Source organism: Typopeltis vanoorti, chromosome 5 (assembly GCF_054136105.1).
Source record: "Typopeltis vanoorti isolate ZY-2024b chromosome 5, IOZ_Tvanoo_1.0, whole genome shotgun sequence".
NCBI lineage: Eukaryota > Metazoa > Arthropoda > Arachnida > Uropygi > Thelyphonidae > Typopeltis > Typopeltis vanoorti.
Window position 1 is genome coordinate 14,414,557 of NC_143553.1, and position 25,507 is coordinate 14,440,063.

General features: G+C 38.6%; 1 protein-coding gene across 4 annotated transcripts in view; it reads right to left on the bottom strand.

The window, feature by feature from the left end:
* The window catches only part of LOC150106232 (voltage-dependent calcium channel subunit alpha-2/delta-3-like), a 2,133,114-nt gene that overhangs the window by 964,944 nt on the left and 1,142,663 nt on the right, over positions 1–25,507 (bottom strand). The window lies entirely within an intron of this gene.

Below are 25,507 nucleotides of genomic sequence, written 5' to 3' on the forward strand. Positions count from 1 at the left end.
ATATTTGTGTCACCCTGTTGTAATTTTGTTAATATGTAAATATAATATTCTAAACTTAATTTTTATGCATATATGCTGTATAATAATTCCTTTCTGATTGTTTATGTATTAGTATAATAACATTTGATGTAATCTTACTATATGTAGATACTGTTTTCCTTGACTTGTTTTGTATGTGTGTGTGTGTGTGTGTATATGTTAACCTGTACTGTTATCGATTTATGTACTGCTGAAACCTCTGCAGTAATTATGTTTATATGTAGATACTGCATTGTTTAACTTAAATTCTGCATATGCATTTTATTTACTAGTTTATTTTTTGACTAATCATGTATTGCTGTAAGACACCTTGTCTATTTGTGTACCTTCTAGAAATTCTGTTTATATTTATTGCTAAATTCTGTTTATACTGCATTGTTAAATTTAATTTTCATCCATGCATATTGTACAATAATCCCATTTGCCTATTTTTCTACTGCTGTAAAAGCATCTGTTATAATTTTACATATATGTAGATCCTGCATTCCTTGGCTCTGTGTTGCGCATTTTGTGTATTAACTTATATTGTTAACTATTTTTGTACTACTCTAATAACCTCTGACCTTGTGTGTTGCTGTGCCTTCTGTAGCAGTTCTGTTTATCTGTAGATGCTGCTTTGTGGAACTAGATTTTTGTACAGGCATATTATTTATAATTTTCTGTTTATGTATAGTTGTAACCTTTAGTATGGCACAGTATGACCTGTGTTGTCTTTGTGACAAATAAACTGCAAACCCAACCCCAACCTCTTTGTGATGTGAAGACAGTGAAGAAGATCTAGATATGAGTTACTAAGATTGTAACAAATCTATGCAATGCTCCCTCTGATGACAGACTGAAGGTCTAAGAGTTACAAAATCTAGTTGATAGGTAGAAAAGAGGTTATATTGAGTCTCGGATCTGGGTTAGTCCCAAGTGGGTGGAATGAGGGGGAAAATAGTTCCACTGCATAAAGGAGGTTCCAAGACTGCTGTTGTAAATTACCGACCGATCAGCATATCAGGAATCGTCAAGGTCTTCGAGAAAATAGTCAAGAGGAAAATACAGGATTGGATAGATGAAAATGGGATACTGTATGAGGGACACCATGGTTTTGTGAAGGTTAGATCATGCCTCAGTAACTTGCTCACGTTTTATAACACAGTGACGACTGAACTGGATAAGGATAATAGGTTTACAGTGATTCTACTGGACCTTGCTAAGGCCTTTGACAGGATACCACATGGAATTCTAATCAGTAAACTGCAGCATATGGGGATGGATATAGGGTTGGTAAGATGGATAGGAGGGTGGTTGATGGAGAGATATCAGAGAGTGGTTTATTCAGGAGTAGAGTTCAAATGACGGCCTGTGACTAGTGCTGTGCCGCAGGGTTCCGGTTCTTGGACTACTACTGTTCAATTTGTTCATTAACGATATAGGAAAGGATCTGAGAGGAACTGTTCATTTGTTTGCTGATGATGCAAAGTTGGGTAGAGCAATAGTGAATGCACAGGATGTCAAAATTTTGCAGGATGATTTGGATAGTTTGGAGGATTGGGCTAAGGAGAATGGATGTCAATTTAATGTGGCAAAATGTAATGTTATGCATTTTGGGGTGAAAAGATTAGCAGCAGTATATCCCATTGGTGGAACTGTACTCCAGGAGATTGACGAGGACAGGGATTTGGGAGTGTTTGTGGATAGGGAGTTGAAATTTAGGGGACACATTGCAAAAGTGGCTAAATCAGCTCATCAAATCATTTGGTTGCTGAAAAATACTTTAACAAGCAGAGACAAACAGGTTATTGTTCCTCTGTATCAAGCCTTGATAAGACCCCATCTAGACTACTGTGCCCAGATATGGGTGCCAGGGTTTCTTCTGGATGGGGAGGAGGTGGAGAGGATCCAGAGACGAGTGACCAAGATGATAGCAGGTCTGTGGAATGAACCTTATGAGAAGAGGTTGAAGATTTGTGGGTTGCAGAAATTGGTTGATAGGTGGAAAAGGGGTGATATGATTGAGACATTCAAATTACCGAAGGGTTTCTATAAGATTAATTCAGAAGATATTTTTGAGAATAGGACTGGTGGTGGGAGGACTATTGGCCATACATGGAAGCTGGGCAAGTGTGTGGTTAGCAAGGATGTTAGAGCTAGGTTTTATTACTTGGAGAGTGGTGAATGAGTGGAATAAGCTGCCAGAGGCTGTTGTGGGTGTCATGACTGTAAACGAGTTCAAGGCGAAGTATGATAGATACTGTGTGAATGGTGAATAGTTGTTCTTGACATGATGTTAGGGCCTCCCTCGATGAGTCTATGTACTCCTTGGAGTTGCCCGTAATAATAATAATATGATAGAAACATATAATTCCTAAAGAAGTTTCATAGATTTAACAAAGACTTTTTTCAATAGATAGCAACAAGGAAGGGAACAAAGGGTCATCCCTGGAAATTGAGTAAGACCATGGTTAGCGAAGGTTTGAGGACTAAATTTTTGGTTTCTAGGGTGATGAATGTTTTGCTATTGAATGATTACAAGGAAAATAAGTATAATGTGAATAATGGTTAGAAAAGGCCTCCCATGATGAGTGTTACACTTTCTGGAGATATCTGAGAAAATAATAACAGCTACAATATTATTATTATTATTATTATTATTATTAAACAAGACCTCATGGAGTCAAAGACTCATCTAGGAGGTCCTTTTATCTCACACACATCTCATCATACCGGGTCTTAAACACATTCAAACTCCTTGCAGACACCACACTCTCAGGCAAGGCATTCCAATCATTCACAACTCTGCACGAAAAAAACCTGCCTCTCACTCCCCTACTCACACCCTCTTTATACAGTTTCCAGGGATGACCTCTGGTTCTCCCCTGATCTCCCACTATTCGCTGTAGAACTTCTCCACCATTGATCCTATAGCAACCCCTTACCAACTTGTAGGTCTCTATCATATCTCCCCTCTTCCTTCTCTCCACTAGTCTCTGCAAATTACATCTTTTCAATCTTTCCTCATACTCGACATTCCAGAGGTCAGAAACTACCTTAGTCAGTCGCCTTTGGACCCTTTCCAACATCTCCTCATCCTTCTGAAAACCAGGTGACCAAATCTGGGCACAATAGTCCATGTGTGGCCTAATCAAAGCCTTATACAATGGAACAAGAATCTCCCTACTTCTACACGTCAGTGTCCTCCTCATCATTCCCAGAAGTCTTTGTGTTGTCTTCACAATTTTGGCGATGTGACCCCTAAATTTTAGATCTTTATCCACTATCACTCCCAGATCTCTTATTTCCTCTACTTCCAACAATATATTCTTACCAAGCATAAATTCTGCATCCCATCTTTGTTTTCCAAATTTTAAAACCTTACATTTTGCAACATTGAACTCACACCCCCATTTGCTTGCCCAATCACTCAATTTATTCAAGTCTTCTTGCAAGGCCACAACATCTTCACTACTCTTTATGGTTCTTCCCAACTTTGCATCATCTGCAAACAACTGAATATCTCCATCCAAATCTTCGCCAATATCATTAATATAGAAGTTAAATAGTAATGGCCCTAAAACAGATCCCTGAGGCACTCCACTAGTGACTTTCCTTTTCCTGGATATTGCACCCCCATACACAACTTGTTGATACCTATCAGATAGCCAGTCTCCAATCCAATGCACTAATCTAATATCCAACCCCATCTGCTCTAGTTTGACTGTCAACTTATCATGAGGCACTCTATCAAAAGCTTTTGCGAAATCCAAGTATATTACTGTGTATCCTTCTCCTCTGTCCAAGGAAGCAGTCACTTTATTGTAATAAGTAAGTAGATTACTAAAACACGACCTCCCTTTAGCAAATCCATGCTGTCCATCAAAGATTATACCATTGTTGTCAACCCAACTCTGGATTCTTGCTCTCACAAGCTTCTCCAACAACTTAACCACAACACCCGACACACAGATAGGCCTATAGTTTGATGCTTGAGTTCGATCACCTCCTTTATGAAGTGGCACAATCTTGCCCTCCTTCCACTCTTTAGGGACTTGACCAAGTGCAAGACTCGTATTAAAAAAATATGTCAAGGCAGGTGTCAACTCTCTGGCACATTCCTTCAGAATACGTGGTGATATATTATCAAGTCCCACAGCCTTATTTACATCTAGTTTACTCAACTCCCCAAACACCTCTTGCTCACTTACAGTCAGTCTCTCCTCCCCATCATCAACTGCTCTTAATCTCTCCATGAAGTCACATTCACAAGATTGAAAGATCTTTATGAACTGCTCATTAAGTATCTCCACCACACATTCTGCAACAGCTGTCTTTATACCATTTCCTCCAATCAATGTCATCCTTCCATAATCATTCTTTCTTTTGCTGGCTACATATCGAAAGAACTCCCTAGGATTCTTTTTAGCTTCATTAGCTAACTGCTGTTCATACCTCTCTTTAGCTACTCTCACCAACCAAGTCACTCTCCTTGCCTGGTCTTTGTAGAACTCATGAAATTGGTTACTTCCACTTCTCTTATGCTGCCTCCACAATGCCCTTTTTCTCTGTATTGCATGCTTAATCTCTTTATTCATCCATCTCACACCTAACTTATTTAACCTTCTCACCCGTGGTATACATTTAGACATTGCATCCACTAAATATTTTTTGAAAATCCCCCAAGCTGCATTGATCTCTTTTCCAGCTAACTCCTCATTCCATGCTACACCTGCAAGCTGTCTCCTGAGCTCTTCATAATCACCCCCCTTGTAGTTCCACATATACCCTTTTTTCACAGGGGTCCTTGCACTGCTGGCAACCACCCAAGTAATCACCTCATGGTCACTTTCACCAATTGGTGGATGATTTGATACCTCATTGATAATTACATCCTCCGATGAGATGACCAAATCCAAGACCCTTAATCCTCTTGTGCCCTCTGTTACATACTGTCTGAGGTAGTTATCCCTCAAAAACTCAAGAAACTCATTTTCTTTACTTCCAGTTGCTATCTCTTCATTCCAGTCTATATTGCCATAATTAAAATCACCCATAATGATCACCCTTTTCTTATTTGCTTGGCTTATTTGACTATACATTTCACTATCACCACCATCCACATTACCAGGTCTATAACAACATCCCACCAAGTATTTGATTCTATTCACCTCTATCTCACACCATACTGCCTCAAAACCATATATAATAATAATTACCTATAAGCCAAAACAGTAGAGTCGGTTACATCGCTAGGAACAGAACATAATATGAAATGAAATAAAAAGTTGATTGTAAAGGGAGTGGAGAAGAATTGTGAAAGACGTTAAGGCAAAACATCAAATAACCCACAAGTAGGAGAGAGTTGACCATGTGGTTTTGACTTGGAAGATGAATAGACATGCAGGAGTATCAAAGAGACGGGAACGTATGTGGAATTATAAGGCAGGCGATTATAATAGTCTTAGATATCAACTTGGGGAAGTTTCATGTAGGAAGGAATTGGAAGGCCAGGATATGATTAGTTCCTTGGAAATTGTGAAGGAATATTTGTTAAAAGCAATAGTAAGCTGTATTCCACAAGTGAAGAAGAGGACACAATTTGGTGTAAAGTGGATGACAAACAATATTAAACAGGAACTGCACGTGAAAGAGAGGTTATGGAAGAGATATCAGGAGACAGGTGAAAAGAAGATGGATGAAGAATATAAGACATAGTCCAGAAGAGTGACTAGTATGGTAAGGAAGGCGAAACTGGAATATGAGAAGAGATTAGCCCTAAGATCCAAAGAAAATCCTAGGGAATTTTTTTAGCTATGTGGCGAGTAGAATGAGAAATAATTGTGGAAGAATGATGTTTTTGGATAAAAATGGGAATAGAGTGACTGATGCAGAGGACATAGTGGAAGTGTTCAATGACATGCAGGAGTAGATCTCCTGCATGTCATTGGAGTATTTCATCCTGGAAGAATAAATTTTAATACTAGAGGGATAGGGCAGGTTCGAGGTTTAAATGTGCAGCAGAAAAGTGTGTGTTCCAAATACTGAGTACTCTGGATGTCTGTAAAGCTGTAGGGCTGGATGATATTTCGTTATGAGTTTTGAGAGAATGTGCTAAAGACAGCTCCATTAACCTGGCTTTTCAATGAAAGTCTGGCTTTGGGAAAGGTGCTGAGGGAATGGAAGGAAGGTAAGGCAGTGCCCTTGCATAAGGGCGGTAACAGACTGGAAGTGTCTAATTATAGGCCAGTTTGTGTGTCATCAGGTTATTGTTCCTCTGTATCGAGCCTTGATAAGACCCCATCTAGACTACTGTGCCCAGATATGGGTGCCAGGGTTTCTTCTGAATGGGGAGGAGGTGGAGAGGATCCAGAGACGAGTGACCAAGATGATAGCAGGTCTATGGAATGAACCTTATGAGAAGAGGTTGAAGATTTGTGGGTTGCAGAAATTGGTTGATAGGTGGAAAAGGGGTTGTTAAGATCTTGGAGAAATTAGTTAGGGACCATATACAACATTGGGCAGATGAGGATAATGTTATCTGTGAGAGTCAACATGGATTTGTGAGGGGTGCTCTTGTTTTAGTAATATGCTATCCTTTTATAATAAAGTTACAAGAGCAGTAGATGAGGGAAAGGCGTATACTGCCATTTTCTTGGATTTAGCAACGGCATTTGACAGAGTGCCACATGATAAGCTGATATTTAAGTTCCAGCACATGGGTTTGGATGTCAGGTTGATCAACTGGATTCAGGATTGGCTGTCCGAAGGTATCAGAGAGTTGGGTATGATTAAGGATACAGTATTAAGGAGGCAGAAGGTTTCAAATGGGATCCTAAAGTGCTCAGTACTGGGACCTATATTGTTTAACCTTTATATCAATGACATTGTCAGTGGATTGCAGGGGGATATTCAGTTGTTTGTGGATGATGTGAAGCTGGTAAAGGTTATTAGTAATAGTGCAGATGTGGTAGCTCTGCAAGAGGATTTCAATAAACTAGACAGATTGGCAAATGAACTGGGGTGTCGGTTTAATGGAGCAAAATGTAAGGACTTGAGGTTTGAGACACATTGATGGGACACTTCATACTCTATTGGAGGAGTCGTACTGGAGGAAGTAGGGGAGACAAGAGATCTGGGGTTGATGATTGATAGAAACCTGAAATTCAGGGGACATATTACAAAGGTGGTGAATGTAACAAAGAGGATTGTTGCAATACTGAGAAGGACTCTGACCTGCAGAATTAAATGAGTTATCATTCCGTTGTATAAGACCCTGATCAAACCAGACTTAAACTATTGTTCTCAAATTTGGCCTCCAGGATTTTAAGGGGATAAATTAACTGCAGAAAGGGTACAGTGGCAGATAACAAAGATGGTTTCAGGACTGTACAATGTTAGTTATGAGGATCGGCTGAGGGAATATGGACTGCAGAGTTTGGTAGATAGAAGGAGGAGAGGTGATATGATTGAGACTTTTAAACTGTTGAGAGGTGGTTACAGGGTTGACACTGGGTAGTTGTTTAGCTTGGTGGAACAGCAGGAAGGAGTGATGACGAGGGGCCATCACTTGAAGTTAAGAAAGGAAGCTGTTAGCAAGAGGGTGAGAAGTGGTTTCTTTGCATGTTGTGGTTGAACCGTGGAATGCATTGCCTGTTAGAATGGTTAGAGCGAGAATGGTGAATGAGTTCAAGGAGTGATATGATAGACTTCGTGTTTCCTAGGAAGGACCTGCCGCGATGAGTCTTTTAACTCCATTGAGGCCTGAATAATAACAATAATAATTTATTATAAATTGGATGAATTCCAGAACATATCCTAACTCAACACATCAGCACATTTCAAATTTTGGACCATCAACATAAGACGTATCAATGGAAAATAAATGGAACTAGTAGAAGAATTGGATACATACCAGATTAACATGATAGGTATTAATGCAACAAATAAGACAAAAACAGATGAGATTTATCTGAGCTACAAATACAAATGGCAAATCACTCTACTTGATATTGGAAAGCAATATCAAGTAGAGCGATGTGGGTAAATGTCAAAATATCCAGAAACTGAACAATGAGATTTATTTATTATTAATATTATTACATCTGACCACCATGAAAAAAAGGGTATTGAAAGTTCCTTCTGTAGACTGGCCACTAGATAGTGCATGGGATCAAACCCTATAGTAACACATCTGTTGGAGGCTTCCTGATCAGCTGGCAAATAATCCTGCTGCCACTTACCCTGCAAAGTCGTGCTTGGAGGGAGAATAGGTCAATAGTATGCATGGACACTGTTCAAGGACACATCTGTACTGGAGTCTAGGAACACCCTGTGTGTGTGTGTGTGTTATGTACACAAGTCCCTTGTCCCAGGACAGCATGCAGCCAACCACAGTTGCCCGCATGTCCTTTTTCTTTGGTTTTTGAATCAACCACCCTACACATGAAAGTCAGTCATAAAAATACTAGAGTTGTAATCGCAAATACAAAAAACTCCCATAAAATATGAAAAATATAACAAAAAAAATTGTAACAAATAATAAAAATATGCCTCAACTCATTCAAAATAATACCAAAACCTTTTCCAATAAGAAATATTTTCATATTCATTTCACCAGCATTCAAGGCATTAATGCAAACATTATTGACATACATCATCACTTACAGACATTAACACCAGATGTCTTTTTCCTAACATAACCTCAGTTGGCATCCTCCCCCAACCACAGTCCATGTCAACTCTTCCACCTACACAATGCATTTTGCAAAAAGGGTGGAACGTGTGCTTTTGTAAAATCATATCCCCTGTCAAAGGCTATTTCAACTTAGACTCTCCACTTTCCGATATGCTCTGGCTCAAGATTTCCTTACCTCACTTTACAGTACTCATTTGATGCCTTTACCTCTCCTATTTCTGAAAATCCTGCTGCCTTTTTTTTGACTACATATCACTAAAAATTTATTTCTTACAAACTAATTACCCAAATTGTGAGATTGTTCTCCTTGGGGAATGTCCAAAACAAAAACTGGCTCCCCTACTCAAATTTCACAGATCAAGCTGGAAGTGAAGCTGAATCATTTCCCATTAGTCATGACCTAACACAAATAGTCAGTCTACCAACCAGAATGCCAGATAATCCCCATCATTCTACCAATGTTCTCGATCCTTTTCTTAACAAAATCTCCAAGTATGCCGTGGATGTCTGCTCTTCACTTGGCAACTCTGACCACATGTTATTCAAGCCTCCTTCTTTGCAGTTTGTCCTCTGTCCAGCCAATCTCAACCTCATACCCTATGACACTATAATTGTGCCACCTGGGATGACGTCCAGAATTTTTTCTGCTCCTTTTCAATGGTCGGCTAACTGTTTTCGCTCTCATGATCCAAACACCTAAACTAGTAACTGAAATAATTCTCAATGGAATGAGAAAAAGCCTTCATTCCACACCCCACTACAAACCCCTGATCCTTAACCTGTATCCAAGTCCTGGTTCTCAAAAAAAAAAAAAAAAGTGCCTCTGTCGTCCATGATAAAAATGCAGCCTATGCTCAGTGACTTAAAGTGAAAACTTTGGCTTCTCATTCAACTTACACAGCAACTAGAAACATGTAAAAAAGTTATCATGATTCAAAAGCAGACTTCGTAAGAATTTTTTCTGCTCAACTGGCAGTTAAGCCTTCTGGTCCCTTGCTAAGGCTGTTGGGCATAACTTCTCCCTTCCATGTTACTATCTCTCTTGCATCCTGATGACACTGCAGTAACCTCACCCAAGGAAACGTCAGACCTCTTGACATCAGTTTTTTCTCTCCAACTCCAGTCTGAATGACCAAGGCAGATCACCTTCAGCACCAAATCAACAGTGGTCAAAACAACAGGTCACAAAAAAACTCACTACACTGTAGTTTTAGCATGTTGCATGGACAGAACAAAACACCCCCCCCCCCATGTTAATCTTCAAGAGAAAAACGTTACCAAGAGATGAAATTCCTCATAGCATTATTATCAACGTTCAAGATAAAGCCTGGATGGACAAAACTGGAATGAAATTATGGGTACAAAAGATATGGGCAAAACGTCAAGGTGTGTTGTTTAAAAAGCGTGTGATGTTAGTGTGGGATCAGTTCAGAGCGCATTAAACAGAATCAACCAAGAAGCTTCTAAAAGAAATAAATACAGAATTAGCTGTCATTCCTGGAGGCCTTACAAGTCAATTACATCCCTTGGATGGATCTATTAATAAACCATTCAAAAATTTTATGTGGGAAGAGTGGAACAAATGGATGACAAAGCCAAATCACGACGTTAAAGCAACAGGACGTATGAAACGGCCAACAATTTCAGAAGTATGTACCTGGGTGAAAAATTCATGGGAAGCTGTGAAAGAAGAGACAATTATAAAGTTATTTAAGAAATGCGGGATAAGTAATGCGATGGATGGTACCGAAGATGATGCAGTTTTTGAAGGGAGTGACAACAATAGTTCAGACGAAAGTAATACGAACAGTGACATTAACGAGACGAGTGATAGTACCGAAAGTGAAGATGAACTGAATATTGCTAATACAAATGATTGTAACAATAAATAAAAATTAAGTAAGAATTTTATTTTTAGAGGTACCTGTGGCACAGTTAATATAATATATTAACTAAAAATAATAATTAATAAATAACACGTAAGACTACAGTAATAGCTTTAATTAATAAATAAGGTACAGATATTTCATACTAAAACTAATAGTACATCTTCAATGTTACAAACAGATAGGAATGGAATACAAGTAACGAACATTTGGTGGATCAATTATTAAGTAAGAATTTGTAAATATCTTTATATAATAAAATTTTTTTTCTAAAAATCGTCTCATAAATTTGGGGTGGGTCTTATCATCCGAAAAATACAGTAATTATTATTATTATTATAGTAGGTGTCCTCCCACGATGAGTCTTCGGACTCCTTGGAGGTGTCAGGAATAATTATAATAATTAAGAGAGACCTGCAGGGAGTCAGGGACTCATTGAGGGAGGCCACATACTACATGCACCAGCTATCATACTTATTCTTGAATTCATTCATACTGCTTACAATCACAACATCCAATGGCAATTATGCACCTCCCTACGAGAGAAAAATCTAGCCCAAACCTCCTTCTTAGTAGCATTCATTCTCAGCTTTCAAGGATGCCTTATTGTCCTTTCCCCACCCTCCATAAATTGAAAAATCAAATCATATCACTGCTCTTTCTCCTGTCTGCAGTCTACAAATTCTCAATCTGTCTTAATAATCAGTATTTCAGAATCCTGATATAATTTTTAACACTCTCCTTTGCACTTTCTTTATTGTATCAGAATCGTAACTCAAACCAGGAGACCAGATCTGTACACAACTGTCCAAGTGTGGTGTTAGTGAGGTTTTGTACAGAGACAAAATGACATCCTTATCTTTACATGTCAAAGTTCATTTCAGCATTGCAATTATCTTCTGCATTGTATTTGAAATCTTTGCTACATGGATTTTAACTTTCAACCTACTAACACTCCAAGATCGCTACACTGATTAATTTCTTCTAGCATAATCCCACCAATATAATACAACATCTAATCAGATATCTAATCATGCCCAGTTGCATATCTTTACATTTACTGACATTGAACTGACATCCATTTGCCCATGCCTACAATTTCAGCCTATTCAAGAATTCTGCAAGTACTGCATATAAGCAGCATTCCTGATTAGCCTACCTATCTTTGTATCATCAGCAAATAGCTGTAAGGGAAGGATTTGACAAGCGATTGTCAAATCCTTCCCAATATCATTAATGTACAGATTGAATAGCAGTGGACCAAACACTGATCCTTATGGTTGACTACTAATTACCTTAATTTTTGCAGACTCACATCCCCCCATATATCACAATTTGATATATGGGAGGATGTGAGTCTGTCAGTCTGCCATCCTCTTATTCATACTAATATTCTATAATCCAAACACACACATTCTCCAATTTATGCAACAGTCTACCATGCTGTATTCTTTCAAAGCCTTAGCAAAATCCAAAAGTATCATGGTGTATCCATCAATGGTAACATTGTTATAGAATGCAAGCAAGTTGCTAAAACATGATCTTTCCTTAGTAAACCCATGTTGCTCATTGCAAAGTAGAGATTCACTGTCAACCCAATTCTGAATGCGAGTCCCAACCAATTTTTCCAAAATCTTCACCACTAATCCTGAGATACTAATTGGTCGATAGTTGGATACATTAGTCTTTGCACCATCCATGTGCAATGGAATTACTATACATGCTTTCTATTCCTGCAGAATCTTCCCTGTTCTGAGACTCATAATAAATAGCCTAGTCAAAGGAATAGCCAGTTCAGCTGAACACTCTTTGAGCACATGTGCTGATATCCCATCAGCCCCTATTGTTGAATTCTTATTCAGTTTGTACAACAGATCTAATACCTCGTCCTCAACACACCTGAGTTTCTTCATCCAGTGAAGAGGTAGCAGTGAGCTCAGTGTTGTGTATACCAGGTTGATAGCTTTTAACAAAATGGGGACTCAATAGTTGAACAACCTCTTCTGTCTCTGTAATCCTTAAGCTATCTGCATTTGGAAGAGTTATTCTTTCATATTCATTCTTTCAGCATATCGTTAGAATTCTTTTGGGTTGTCTTTAGCATGCAGAGCCAGTTTCTTTTCATACTCAGATTTTGCTTTCCGTACAACAGTTGTGATGATTCTAGCTTGCTGCTTATAATTTTCATAATGCAAATCGATGTGCAGTAAGATTACATATAGATTTGACTCCTACCCTATTTACTCTTTGAACTATCGTGACATACTCTGATATCGCATCACTTAAGTATTGTTTAAATGCTTCCCATGCACTGTTGATATTCTTCACATCCATCAACAGATCCCATTCCACTGAACTTAGTATACTGCTCAGTTGGTCATAATATCCTGCTTTGTAGTTCAGCATGTAACCTTTTCTGAATGGAACATTCATAAACTTAGTCACTTCCCAAGTGAGTACTGCATGATCACTGTCTCAAACTGGAGCCAGAATAGCCAGAATCTTTAACTGAAACACTCTCTGACACTATAATCAAATCTAACATTCTTTGACCTCTAGTTCCTTCTGTCACATGAGTCTTGTGGAAGTTGTCCTGCAACCACTCCTGGTAATGTGGATGGTAGTGACTATGAAATGTATAATCAAATTAGCCAAGCAAATAAGAAAAGGGTGATCATTATGGGTGATTTTATTTATGACAATATAATTGCCATAATTAAATGAGGGATAACTACCTCAGACAGTATGTAACAGAGGGCACATGAGGATTAAGGGTCTTGGATTTGGTCATCTCATCAGAGGATGTAATTATAAATGAGGTGTCAAATCATCCACCAATTGGTGAGAGTGACCATGAGGTGATTACCTGGGTGGTTGCCAGCAGTGCGAGGACCCATCTGAGAAAAGGGTATATGTGGAACTACAGTGGGGGGGGGATTATGATCAGCTCAGAAGACAGCTTGCGGGTGTAGCACGGAATGAAGAGTTAGCTGGTAAAGAGATCAATGCAGCGTGTGGGATTTTCAAGAACTATCTAGTAGAAGGAATGTCTAAATGTATTCCAAGGGTAAGAAGTTAAATAAGTTAGGTGTGAAATGGATGAATAAAGAGATTAAGTATGCGATATAGAAAAAAAAGGGCATTAAAGAAACAGCATAAGAGTAGTGGTAATAACCAATTCCATGAGGATTACAAAGACCAGGTAAGGCTGGTGACTGGGATGTTAAGGGTAGCAAAAGTGAGGTATGAGCAGCAGTTAGCTAATGAAACCAAAAAGAATCCTAAGGAGTTCTTTCAATATGTAGCCAGCAAAAAAAAAAAGAATGCGTATGGAAGGATGACACTGATTGGAGAAAATGGTATAAGGACAGCTGTTGTGGAAGATATAGTGGAGATAATTAATGAGCAGTTCATAAAGGTCTTTCAATCTTGTGAATTTGACTTTATGGAGAGACTGAGAGCAGTTGATTATGCGGAAGAGATACTGACTGTAAGCGAGCAACAGGTGTATGGGGAGTTCATCAAACTAGATGTTAATAAGGCTGTGAGACTTGATAATATATCACCATGTATTCTGAAGGAATGTGCCAGGGAGTTGATGCCAGACTTGACCTATTTTATTAATATGACTATTGCACTGGGTCAAGTCCTTAGGAGTGGAAGGAAGGCAAGATTGTGCCACTTCATAAGGGAGGTGATAGAACTCAATCATCAAATTACAGGCCTGTCTGTGTGTCAGGTGTTGTGGTTAAGTTGTTGGAGAAGCTTGTGAGAACTAGGATCCAGAATTGGGTTGACAACAATGGTATTATCTTTGATGGGCAGCATGGATTTCCTAAAGGGAGGACATGTTTTAGTAATCTACTCACTTATTACAATAAGGTGACTGCTTCCTTGGACAGAGGCGAGGGATACACACACAGTAATATACCTAGATTTCGCAAAGGCTTTTGATGGGTTACCCCATGATAAGTTGATAGTCAAACTACATTGGATGCTGCTGGATATTAGATTAGTACAGTAGATTGGAGACTGGCTATCTGATAGGTATCAGCAAGTTGTGTGTGTGTGGCGGGGTAATATACTGGAAAAGGAAAGTCACTAGTGATGTACCTCGGGGGTCTGTTTTAGGGGCCATTACTATTTAACATTTTATATTAATGAAATTGGCAAATATTTGAATGGAGATATTCAGTTGTTTGCAGATGCAAAGTTGGGATGAACTATGAAGATGTTGTGATAGTGATTGGGCACATTAATGGGGATGCGAGTTCGATGTTGCAAAATGTAAAGTTTTAAAATTTGGGAAACAAAGATGGGATATAGAATTTATGCTTGGTAATGAAATATTGTTGGAGGTGGAGGAAATAAGAGATGGGGTGAAAGTGGATAAGTATCTGAAATTTAAGGGAAACATTGCCAAAATTGTGAAGACAACACAAAGACTTCTGGGAATGATGCAGAGGACACTGACTTGTAGAAGTAGGGAGATTCTTGTTCCATTGTATAAGACTTTGTACACATCAACTACTGTGCCCAGATTGGGTCACCTGGTTTTCAAAAGGATGACGAGATGTTGGAAAAGGTCTAGAGGCGATTGAGAAGCAGGTTTTTTGCATGAAGATTTGTGAATGATTTGGAATGCCTTGCCTGAGAGCGTTGTATCTGTAGAGAATTTGAGTATATTTAAAGCATAGTATGATGAGCTGTATTAATCATAAAATGATCTTTTACATGGGTCTTTGACTCCATGGGATCTTGGGGTAATAATAATAATAACAATAAATGCATTTTCATTCTTGTCATGATATTCTACTGCTGTATTTGGATAATTAAAGGCTTCCATTATGATTGCTCTTTTCGCACTCATCTTGTCTGTTTGGTGATGCATTTCTTCATCACTAGCAAACAATCCACCAGGTCTGTAGCAAAACCCCACTATGTAATTGATCTTGATAGATTCTGCCTCTCGATTGCTTCAAACTCACTGCCACATGAAATACTGTTAGTAGTAGTACTACAGTCATAGGTCTCAACTTTAACTGGATTCAAGTCATCATATATCATTAGCAGCACACCCCCTCCTCTCCTATACTCTCTGTCCTTCCTAAAAATAGTGTACCCTTTACCAGTTAGTATGTCTGATTCTGATAGCCATATCTCACTAATGGCTACAATCTGAGACCCCGACATATTGACTAAGGCAACAAACTCTTCCACTTTGTTTCTTATACTCCTAGCATTTGCGTACAGACATAGTAATCTACCTGTATGTTACAAATAAAGATACCAACAAATTATATACTTGGTTTAATCCATCATCCAATTGTAAGCAAACAAAGTTTGCACCTGAAGTATCTTTCAGGACTGGGGCAATTCATGGCAAAGATGGTATACTACTACACTACCCAGACCGGTTTCAACCTTTATTGAGGTCTCATCAGTGGGAGCCAGACCCAGAAGTGGTGACACTAAGGTGTAAGTAATAGAGAAGCCATATTTCCATATACCAGTTGCCAAAAGGTGTCACACCATATTATTAAAAATACTCTGGATTAGAGAATAATAGTTGTTGAAAGTTTTTCACTTGGTTATATTATAAATTACTAGTCCTGAAACTTCAGGCACAAACTTTGCTTACACTTGGACAATGGATTAAATCAAGTATATAATTTCTTGGTTTCTTTAACACGTTCGCTGCCACGCTACTTCGGCATAGTCTGTTCCCCTACGCCGTGCAATTTCGTTTCTTCAAGGTCAGTACGGTAATCTCGTTGCTGGCTGTAAGCGTTATATGAGTATACTCGTAGTGGGCTTGTGCAGAACATATACGATCTATGAGAATACACAGTTTTGATGCTAGCCCCACAAGCCAAGCATTTTAACTTCTTCAAGGTCACTACAGTAATCTCGTTGCCGGCGGTAAGCGTCATACGAGTATACTCATAGCTGGCTTGTGTAGCTGGTTTACCAACTACAAGTATACTCATAGTTGGCAGCTAACGTGTTAACTTTTTGGTATCTTCAACTATTTTCTTCCAAATTAATCTGCTATCTGTTAAGACTCCAATATTATCAGATATTATTGATTGTGGTTCGTCGATACATTGTGGCTGGTCGATGAATTTAGTGCTCATGTAAAATTGGTAATTTTTGTCTGTTTTTTTCATTAGAAAAGTGTTTTTTAGTATGTTAGTGTAGAATTTAGTGTATTTAGTATTTTATAACATATTTTTATTAAGATTTTTCAAAAATAAGTATAAGTTTAAAATGACACCAAAAATGCACAAGTAAAGTAATGCTAATAAGAGTACCGCAGGTAAAAGCAAGGGCTAGCTCTGCTAACTAGGTTATTCATGTTGTGGAGGAGGTTAATGAGAATGAATTAACTTCATTCTCATTAATTTTAGCAAAATTAAAGCAGATCATCAAGGAAACGACATGGGAATTACAAAAAGTCGAGAGGCATATAAATGAGAACAGGGAGAAAATGAAAACTAAGCAGCAAAATAAGAAACAACAAGGAAGTCAGGAAGTAATGGAAATCAGTGACTTTGTTAGTAAAAAAGCTCCAGTCCTGAAAGATACTTCAGGCGCAAACTTTGTTTGCTTACAATTTGATAATGGATTAAACCCAAGTATACAAACCAAGTATATAATTTCTTGGTATCTTTAATTTATAATATAACCAAGTGAAAAACTTTCAACAACTATCTTTCTCTAATCTAAAGTATTTTTAATAATAAGGTGTGACACCTTTTGGCATCTGGTATATAGAAATATGATTTCTCCACTAGATTCTTCTGTTTCATCAGTGGGACCCTAGATTCACTAGTGTCCCACTGATGAGACCTCAATAAAGGTTGAAACCTTTATTGAGGTTTCAACCTTTATTTCAACGATCTGTGTAGTGACCCTTCCCTTAATGCATAGCATTATAATGTCTGCAAGGAGATGTGCTTTGCATTATGGGATACTGAGGCAATACCATCTCTTATACTGTTCCTATACTTATAGGAACAGTATAAGAGAGGGAATGATAGAAGAGAGAATAGGAACAGTAGAAGAGAGGGAATGAGAGAGAGTTATGAGAATGGTAGAAGAGGAGAGAATAGGATAAGTGGAAGAGAGGGAATGAGAGAGAGATATGGGAATGATGGAAGAGGAGAGAATAGGAACAGTGGAAGAGAGGAAATGAGAGAGAGTTATGGGAATGATAGAAGAGGAGAGAATGGAAACAGTAGGAGAGAGGGAATGAGAGGAAAGCAAGGGAGCACTGGGACCAGGGATAGAGTGATGTCAGAAAGACAGGTAAGTATGGGAACACAGAAAGTGTTAGAGGAGAGAGAGTGAGGGATGCATGTGAGCAATTGAAGAACAGGGTGGCGAGAGGTGTAATGTATGGGGACTCAATGATCCGTAGTGTTCAAGATAGGATACATGAGGAGTGTTTGCCTGGAGGAATGATAGAAAGTGTGGCTATGGCAATTAAGATGGGTGAAAGGGTGGATGAGACGATTGTGATGGTAGGAACAATTGATTTTACAGGTAACGTGAATTGGGCAGCGAGAGATATGAGATCCTTGCTTAAGGTTGTGTGAAAGAAGATACAGAGAGGAAAGATAGTGTGTGTGTGTGTGTGTTGCCTAGGTATGACAGTGATGAGCTGAGCAGAAGAGCAGTAATATTGAATGACATAATAGCTAGAATGTGTGACAAGAGAGGACTGGTATATATGGATGCTTGGAGTGCATTTGAGGAAAGAGAGGAATTGTATGCGAGAGACCGCTTCCATTTGAATGAGGATGGACGTAGGCATCTGGAGAGATGGTTGTTCTGAATGAGTTGGTGCATCCCAGGGTGGATGGTATCAGGGGTGGCCTCCTGAAAGAATGGGTACTTGGGAGAAGGGGGACGACATCAGATAACGGCGAGTCCAATGGAATCTAGAGGGGATAATGCTGGGTATAGAAACAATGGCATTTTTATGCGTTATCCCAATGCCAGGATTATCCAGAATAAAGGAGAGGAATTGATGCCGCTGATAGAATCAGCCTGGCCAAAGATTATTGGGATCATAGAGACGTGGTTGACAGAAGAGGATATAATAACAGGAAAGTAAGTAGCAGGAAAAGCATGGTGGTGGAGTACTGCTTATGATAAGTGACGACCTATGTCCTCTAAGAGATTAAACCTAAGATACAAAGAAAATCCTAGGGAATTTTTTACCTATGTGGCCAGTAGGAGGAGAAATGACTGTGGAAATAATGACATTGTGGGATAAAAATGGGAATAGAGTGACTGATGCAGAGGACATAGTGGAATTGTTCAGTGAACACTTCATTGGAGTATTTCATCCTGGAGGAGTCAATTTTGATACTAGAGGGATAGGGCGAGTTCGAGATTTAGAGGTGCAGGAGGAGAGTGTGTTCCAGATGCTGAGTACTCTGGATGTCAGTAAGCTGTGGGACTGGATGGTATTTCACCACGAGTTTTGAGAGAATGTGCTAAAGAACTAACAGTCCTTTGACCACGAGTTTGCATAGAGGTGGTAGCAGACTGGATATGAATGAGTACTCTGGATGTCAGTAAGCTGTGGAGAGAATGTGCTAAAGAACTAACATTTCCTTTGACCTGGCTTTTCAATGAAAGTCTGGCTACAGAAACGGTGCCCAGGGAATGGAAGGAAGGTAAGATAGTGCCATTGCATAAAGGTGGTAGCAGACTGGATATGAATGAGTACTCTGTATGTCAGTAATCTGTGGGACTGGATGGTATTTCACCATGAGTTTTGAGAGAATGTGCTAAAGAACTAACAGTTCCTTTGACCTGGCTTTTCAATGAAAGTCTGGCTACGGAAAAGATGCCCAGGGAATGGAAGGAAGGTCAGATAGTGCCATTGCATACAGGTGGTAGAGGCTGGAAGTGTCTAATTACAGGCTAGTTTGTGTGTCATCAGTAGTTGTTAAGATCGTGGAGAAATTAGTGAGGTACCATATACAGCTTTGGACAGATGAGGGTAATGTTATCTGTGAGAGTCAACATGGATTTGTGAAGGGGGTGCTCGTTTTAGTAATATGCCAGCCTTTAATAATAAAGTTATAAGAGCTGTAGATGAGGGAAAGGCATATACTGCCATTTTCTTGGATTTAGCAATGGCATTTGACAGGGTGCCACATGATAAGCTGATATTTAAGTTGCAGCTCATGGGTCTGGATGTCAGGTTGTTTAACTGGATTCAGGATTGGCTGTCCGATAGGTATATTATTATTATTATTAAACAAGACCTCATGGAGTCAAAGACTCATCTAGGAGGTCCAAGATGAGTATCAAACTGAGTATCACACTGGGGAGTATCAAAGAGTTGTGTATGGTAGCCAGTTTCAAGGAGGCAGAAGGTTACAAGTGTGGTCCTACAGGGCTCAGTACTGGGACCTATATTGTTTAACCTATACATTGATGACATTGTCAAAGAATTGCAAGGGAATATTCAGTTGTGTGCAGATGCTGTGAAGGGTTATTTGTAATAGTGCAGATGTGGGAGCCTTGTTAGAGAATATGAATAAGCTATACAGATGGGCAAATGAATGGGGGTTTATCGGTTTAATGCAGCAAAATGTAGTCATGAGGTTTGGAACACATCGATGGGACGTTGCATACTCTATTGGAGGAGTTATACTGGAGGAAGTAGGGGAGACAAGAGATCTGGGGTTGATCATTGACAGAAACCTGAAATTTAGGGGATATATTGCAAAGGTGGTGAAGGTAACACAGAGGATTGCTGCAATAATGAGAAGGACACTGATCTGCAGAGATAAAACAGTTATCATTCCATCGTATAAGACTCTGATCAAACCACACTTAAACTATTGTTCACAGATTTGGTCCCCAGGATTTGAAGGAGATAAATTAACTGTGCAAAGGGTACAAAGGCGAATAACAAAGATGGTTTCAAGAGTGTACAATGTTAGTTATGAGGATCAGCTAAGGGAATGTGGACTGCAGAGTTTGGTGGATAGAAGAAGGAGAGGAGATATGATTGAGTCTTTTAAACTGTTGAGAGCTGGATACAGGGCTGACACTGGGGAGTTCTTTCACTTGGTTGAACAGGCAGGAAGGAGTGATGACAAGGGGCCATCCCTGGAAGTTATGAAAGGAAACTCTGAGCAAGAGGGTGAGGAGTGGTTTCTTTGCAGGGAGGGCGGTTGAACCATGGAATGCATTGCCTGATAGAGTGGTGAGAGTGAGAACGGTCAGTGAGTTTAAGGAGTGGTATGATACACTTTGTGTTTCCTAAGAGGGACTTCCCACGATGAGTCTTGATAGACTTTGTGTTTCCTAGGAAGGACCTCCCGTGATGAGTTAAGTACGATATATCTGCTTACACTTGGATAATGGATTAAATCAAGTATATAATTTCTTGGTATTTTTGACTCCATGGAGGCCTGAATAGTAATAATAAGTTATACCACCGTTGCCACGAGTTGTCCCAGTCCTGATAGATAATTCATTTGCAAACTCTGTTTCTTACACTTGGATAATGGATTAAACCAAGTATATAATTTCTTGGTATCTTTAATTTATAATATAACCAAGTGAAAAACTTTCAACAAATACCTGAATGTTGTTTTGTATACTCTCGTCTGCAGTCTGTATGACACAGTTCGAGAACTTGCAGATCTCTATTCTTCTTTAGTGCTTTATACATAGACATCATTGTAAACGTTTGATGGGTCCGAACCGGATGAACAAAGTCGAAATTGTTCTCTCCTCATCAACATTTCCATGACAAAGCTCATTAAGACAGTTATATAACATTGTCACTTACACTTACATTCTCACCATTCCTCCTTTTATAATGTAGTTTTCCTAACTCTGTGTTAGGTCTTATACCAGTTATTAGTTTTATTGGTCTCCTGATATACTAAATGCATTCAAGTGTAGACCATCCATCTTATTCAAATTCAGTCTTCTCTCAAACTTACTCAAAATGTCCAGAAACTCACATTAATTCCTTCTACACAGCCTCCACATCGAATTGTTGGCCATAATAGCCCTTCTTCTTGATACATTTTTATTTTCACTTTCTCACTCTTACTTCTTCCAACAACCCTTTCATGTCTTCTCTCATATTGAACTTATCACTAGTTAAGTACCATATATCTTCAATACTCAATACACTACTATTACGATTTCGTATAGTTAGTTTTCTTTTATGTTTTTGAATTGCTTCCTTTATATTCTTAATTTTCACTCAAGGAAAACTCCAAGTTATAATTCTCATCAATACCGTGTTTTATTATAGTCAACATACCAAATAACTTCTTTCTTTTTTACTAACAACGTCACTTACCTGATTTCCATTACTTAATGACGTACCTATTTCAGTGCTTTGTTGTTTCTTATTTTGCTGCTTAGTTTTCATTTTGTCCCTATTCTCATTTAAACGCCTCTTGACTTTTTGTAATTCCTATGTTGTTTCTCTGATGATCTGCTTTAATTTTGCAATTTTGGATGTTAATTAATTCTCATTAACCTTCTCCATAAGACGAATAACCTTGTTAGCAGAACTAGCCCTTGTTCTTACCTGCGGTACTCTTCTTAGCATTACTTTATTTGTACATTCTTGGTGTCATTTTAAACTTATTCTTATTGTAGAAAAATCTTAATAAAAATATGTTATAAAATACTAAATGCACTAAAATCTACACTGACATACTACAAAACACAAATTTTCTAAGGAAAAACACAATAACACAGACAAATATCCCTAATTTTACATGAGCGCGAAATTCACCAAACAACAAACCAACCACAATTTATCCACGAACCACAATCAATAATATTTGATAAAATTGGAGTCTTAACAGATAGCAGATTAATTTAGAAGAAAATAGTTGATAGAAAGTTGGTAATGATGTATCTTTTATGTATAGTACTATCACAATATTCTGTACACCTACTGAGGGTACATGACAGGAATTTGATGATGACGATGAGGAAAACATGCAGAAGATATCAGAATCGTTACTGATCTCTAACAAGAGCAGGCACCTTAAAAAGGGAATAAGCTTATTTATATATATATATATATATATATATATATATATATATATATACACTGCACAAAACAATTAGAGGATATTTTATTTTCTGACTGATAATTATAAATGTCTGCAAATAATTATAACTGTTTTGTGGGGATAGAAGGGGTAAAAAGGGAGGGGGAGTGCTATTGATGATAGAGAAATAGTTATGTCCATTCAAAGTAGAGATGCAAGAGGGAAATAGTGCCAGTGGTTTTGAGGCAGTGTGGTGTGAGATAGAGTGAATGGAATCAAATACTTGGTTGGATGTTGTTATAGACCAGGTAATGTGGATGGTGGTGGTGATAATGAAATGTATAATCAAATTAGTCAAACAAATAAGAAAAGGGTGATCATTATGGGCGATTTTAATTATGGCAATATATACTGGAATGATGAAATAGCAACTGGAAGTAAATAAAATAAGTTTCTTGAGTATTTGAGGGATAACTACCTCACACAGTATGTAACAGAGGGCACATGAGGATTAAGGGTCTTGGATTTGGTCATCTCATCAGAGGATGTAATTATAAATGAGGTGTCAAATCATCCACCAATTGGTGAGAGTGACCCTGAGGTGATTACCTGGGTGGTTGCCAGCAGTGTGAGAACCCCTGTGAGAAAAGGGTATATGTGGAACTACAAGGGGCATGATTATGAAGAGCTCAGGAGACAGCTTGCGGGTGTAGCATGGAATGAGGAGTTAGCTGGAAAAGAGATCGATGGAGCTTGGGGAATTTTCAGAAACTATCTAGTAGATGAAATGTCTATGTGTATTCCAAGGGTGAGAAGGTTAAATAAGGTAGGTGTGAGATGGATGAATAAAGCGATTAAGTATGCGATAAAGAGGGCATTGTGGAGGCAGCATAAGAGAAGTGGAAATAACCAATTCCATGAGGTCTACAAAAACAAGGCAAGAAGGGTGACTTGGTTGGTGAGGGTATCTAAAGAGAGGTATAAACAGCAGTTAGCTAATGAAGCTCAAAAGGAATACTAAGGAGTTCTTTCGATATGTAGCCGGTAAAAGAAAGAATGATTATGGAAGGATGAGATTGATAGGAGAAAATGGTATAAAGATAGCTGTTGCAGAATGTGTGGTGGAGATACATAATGAGCTATTCATAAAGGTTTTTCAATTTTGTGAATGTGACTTCATGGAGAGATTGTCAGCAGTAGATGATGGTGAGGAGAGACTGACTGTAAGTGAGCAAGAGGTGTATAGACAATTGAGTAAACTAGATGTTAATAAGGCTGTGGGACTTGATAATATATCACCACATATTCTGAAGGAATGTGCCAGGGAGTTGACACCTGTCTTGACATATTTTTTTAATACGAGTCTTGCAATCGGTCAAGTCCCTAAGGAGTGGAAGGAGGGCAGGATTGTGCCACTTCATAAAGGAGGTGATCGAACTCAAGCATCAAACTATAGGCCTATCTGTGTGTCAGGTGTTGTGGTTAAGTTGTTGGAGAAGCTAGTGAGAACTAGGATCCAGAATTGGGTTGACAGCAATGGTATTATCTTTAATGGACAGCATGGATTTTCTAAAGGGAGGTCATGTTTTAGTAATCTACTTACTTATTACAATAAAGTGACTGCTTCCTTGGACAGAGGTGAAGGATACACAGTAATATACTTAGATTTCGCAAAGGCTTTTGATAGAGTACCTCATGATAAATTGATAGTCAAACTAGAGCAGATGGCGTTGAATATTAGATTAGTGCATTGGATTGGAGACTGGTTATCTGATAGGTATCAACAAGTTATTACTGTTGTATGGGGGAGCGATATCCAGGAAAAGGAAAGTCACTAGTGGAGTGCCTCAGGGGTCTGTTTTGGGGCAATTACTGTTTAACATGTATATTAATGATATAGGTGAAGATTTGGATGGAGATATTCGGTTGTTTGCAGATGATGCAAAGTTGGGATGAACCATGAAGGGTAATGAAGATGTTGTGGCCTTACAAGAATACTCGAATAAATTGAGTTATTGGGCACGGAAATGGGGATGTGAGTTCAATGTCACAAAATGTAAGGTTTTAAAATTTGGAAAACAAAGATGGGATGCAGAATTTATGCTTGGTGGGGATATATTGTTGGAGGTGGAAGAAATAAGAGATCTGGGGGTGATAGTGGATAAGGATCTGAAATTTAGGGGACACATAGCCAAAATTGTGTAGACAACACAAAGACTTCTGGGAATGATGCAGAGGACACTGATGTGCAGAGGTAGGGAGATTCTTGTGCCATTGTATAAGGCTTTGATTAGGCCACACATGGACTATTGTGCCCAGATTTGGTCACCTGGTTTTCAGAAGGATGAAGAGATGTTGGAAAGGGTCCAAAGGTGATTGACTAAGGTAGTTTGACTTCTGGAGTGTTGAGTATGAGGAAAGATTGAGACGATGTAATTTGCAGAGTCTGGTGGATAGGAGGAAGAGGGGAGATATGATAGAGACCTACAAGTTGGTAATAGGTTGTTATAGGATCAGTGCTGGAGAAGTTCTACAGAAAATAGTGGGAGAACGGGGGAGAAACAGAGGTCATCCTTGGAAACTGTATAAAGAGGGTATGAGTAGGGGAGTGAGAGGCAGGTTTTTATCATGCAGAGTTGTGGATGATTGGAATGCCTTGCCTGAGAGTGTGTTGTCTCCAACGAGTTTGAATGTGTTTAAAACAAGGTATGATGAGCTGTGTGTGTGTGATATAAGGACCTCCCAGATGAGTCTTTGACTCCATGAGGACTTGGGGTAATAATAATAATAATAACAATAGGGTGTCATTGATGAGATATTGTTTAAATAATCGATATTTATTG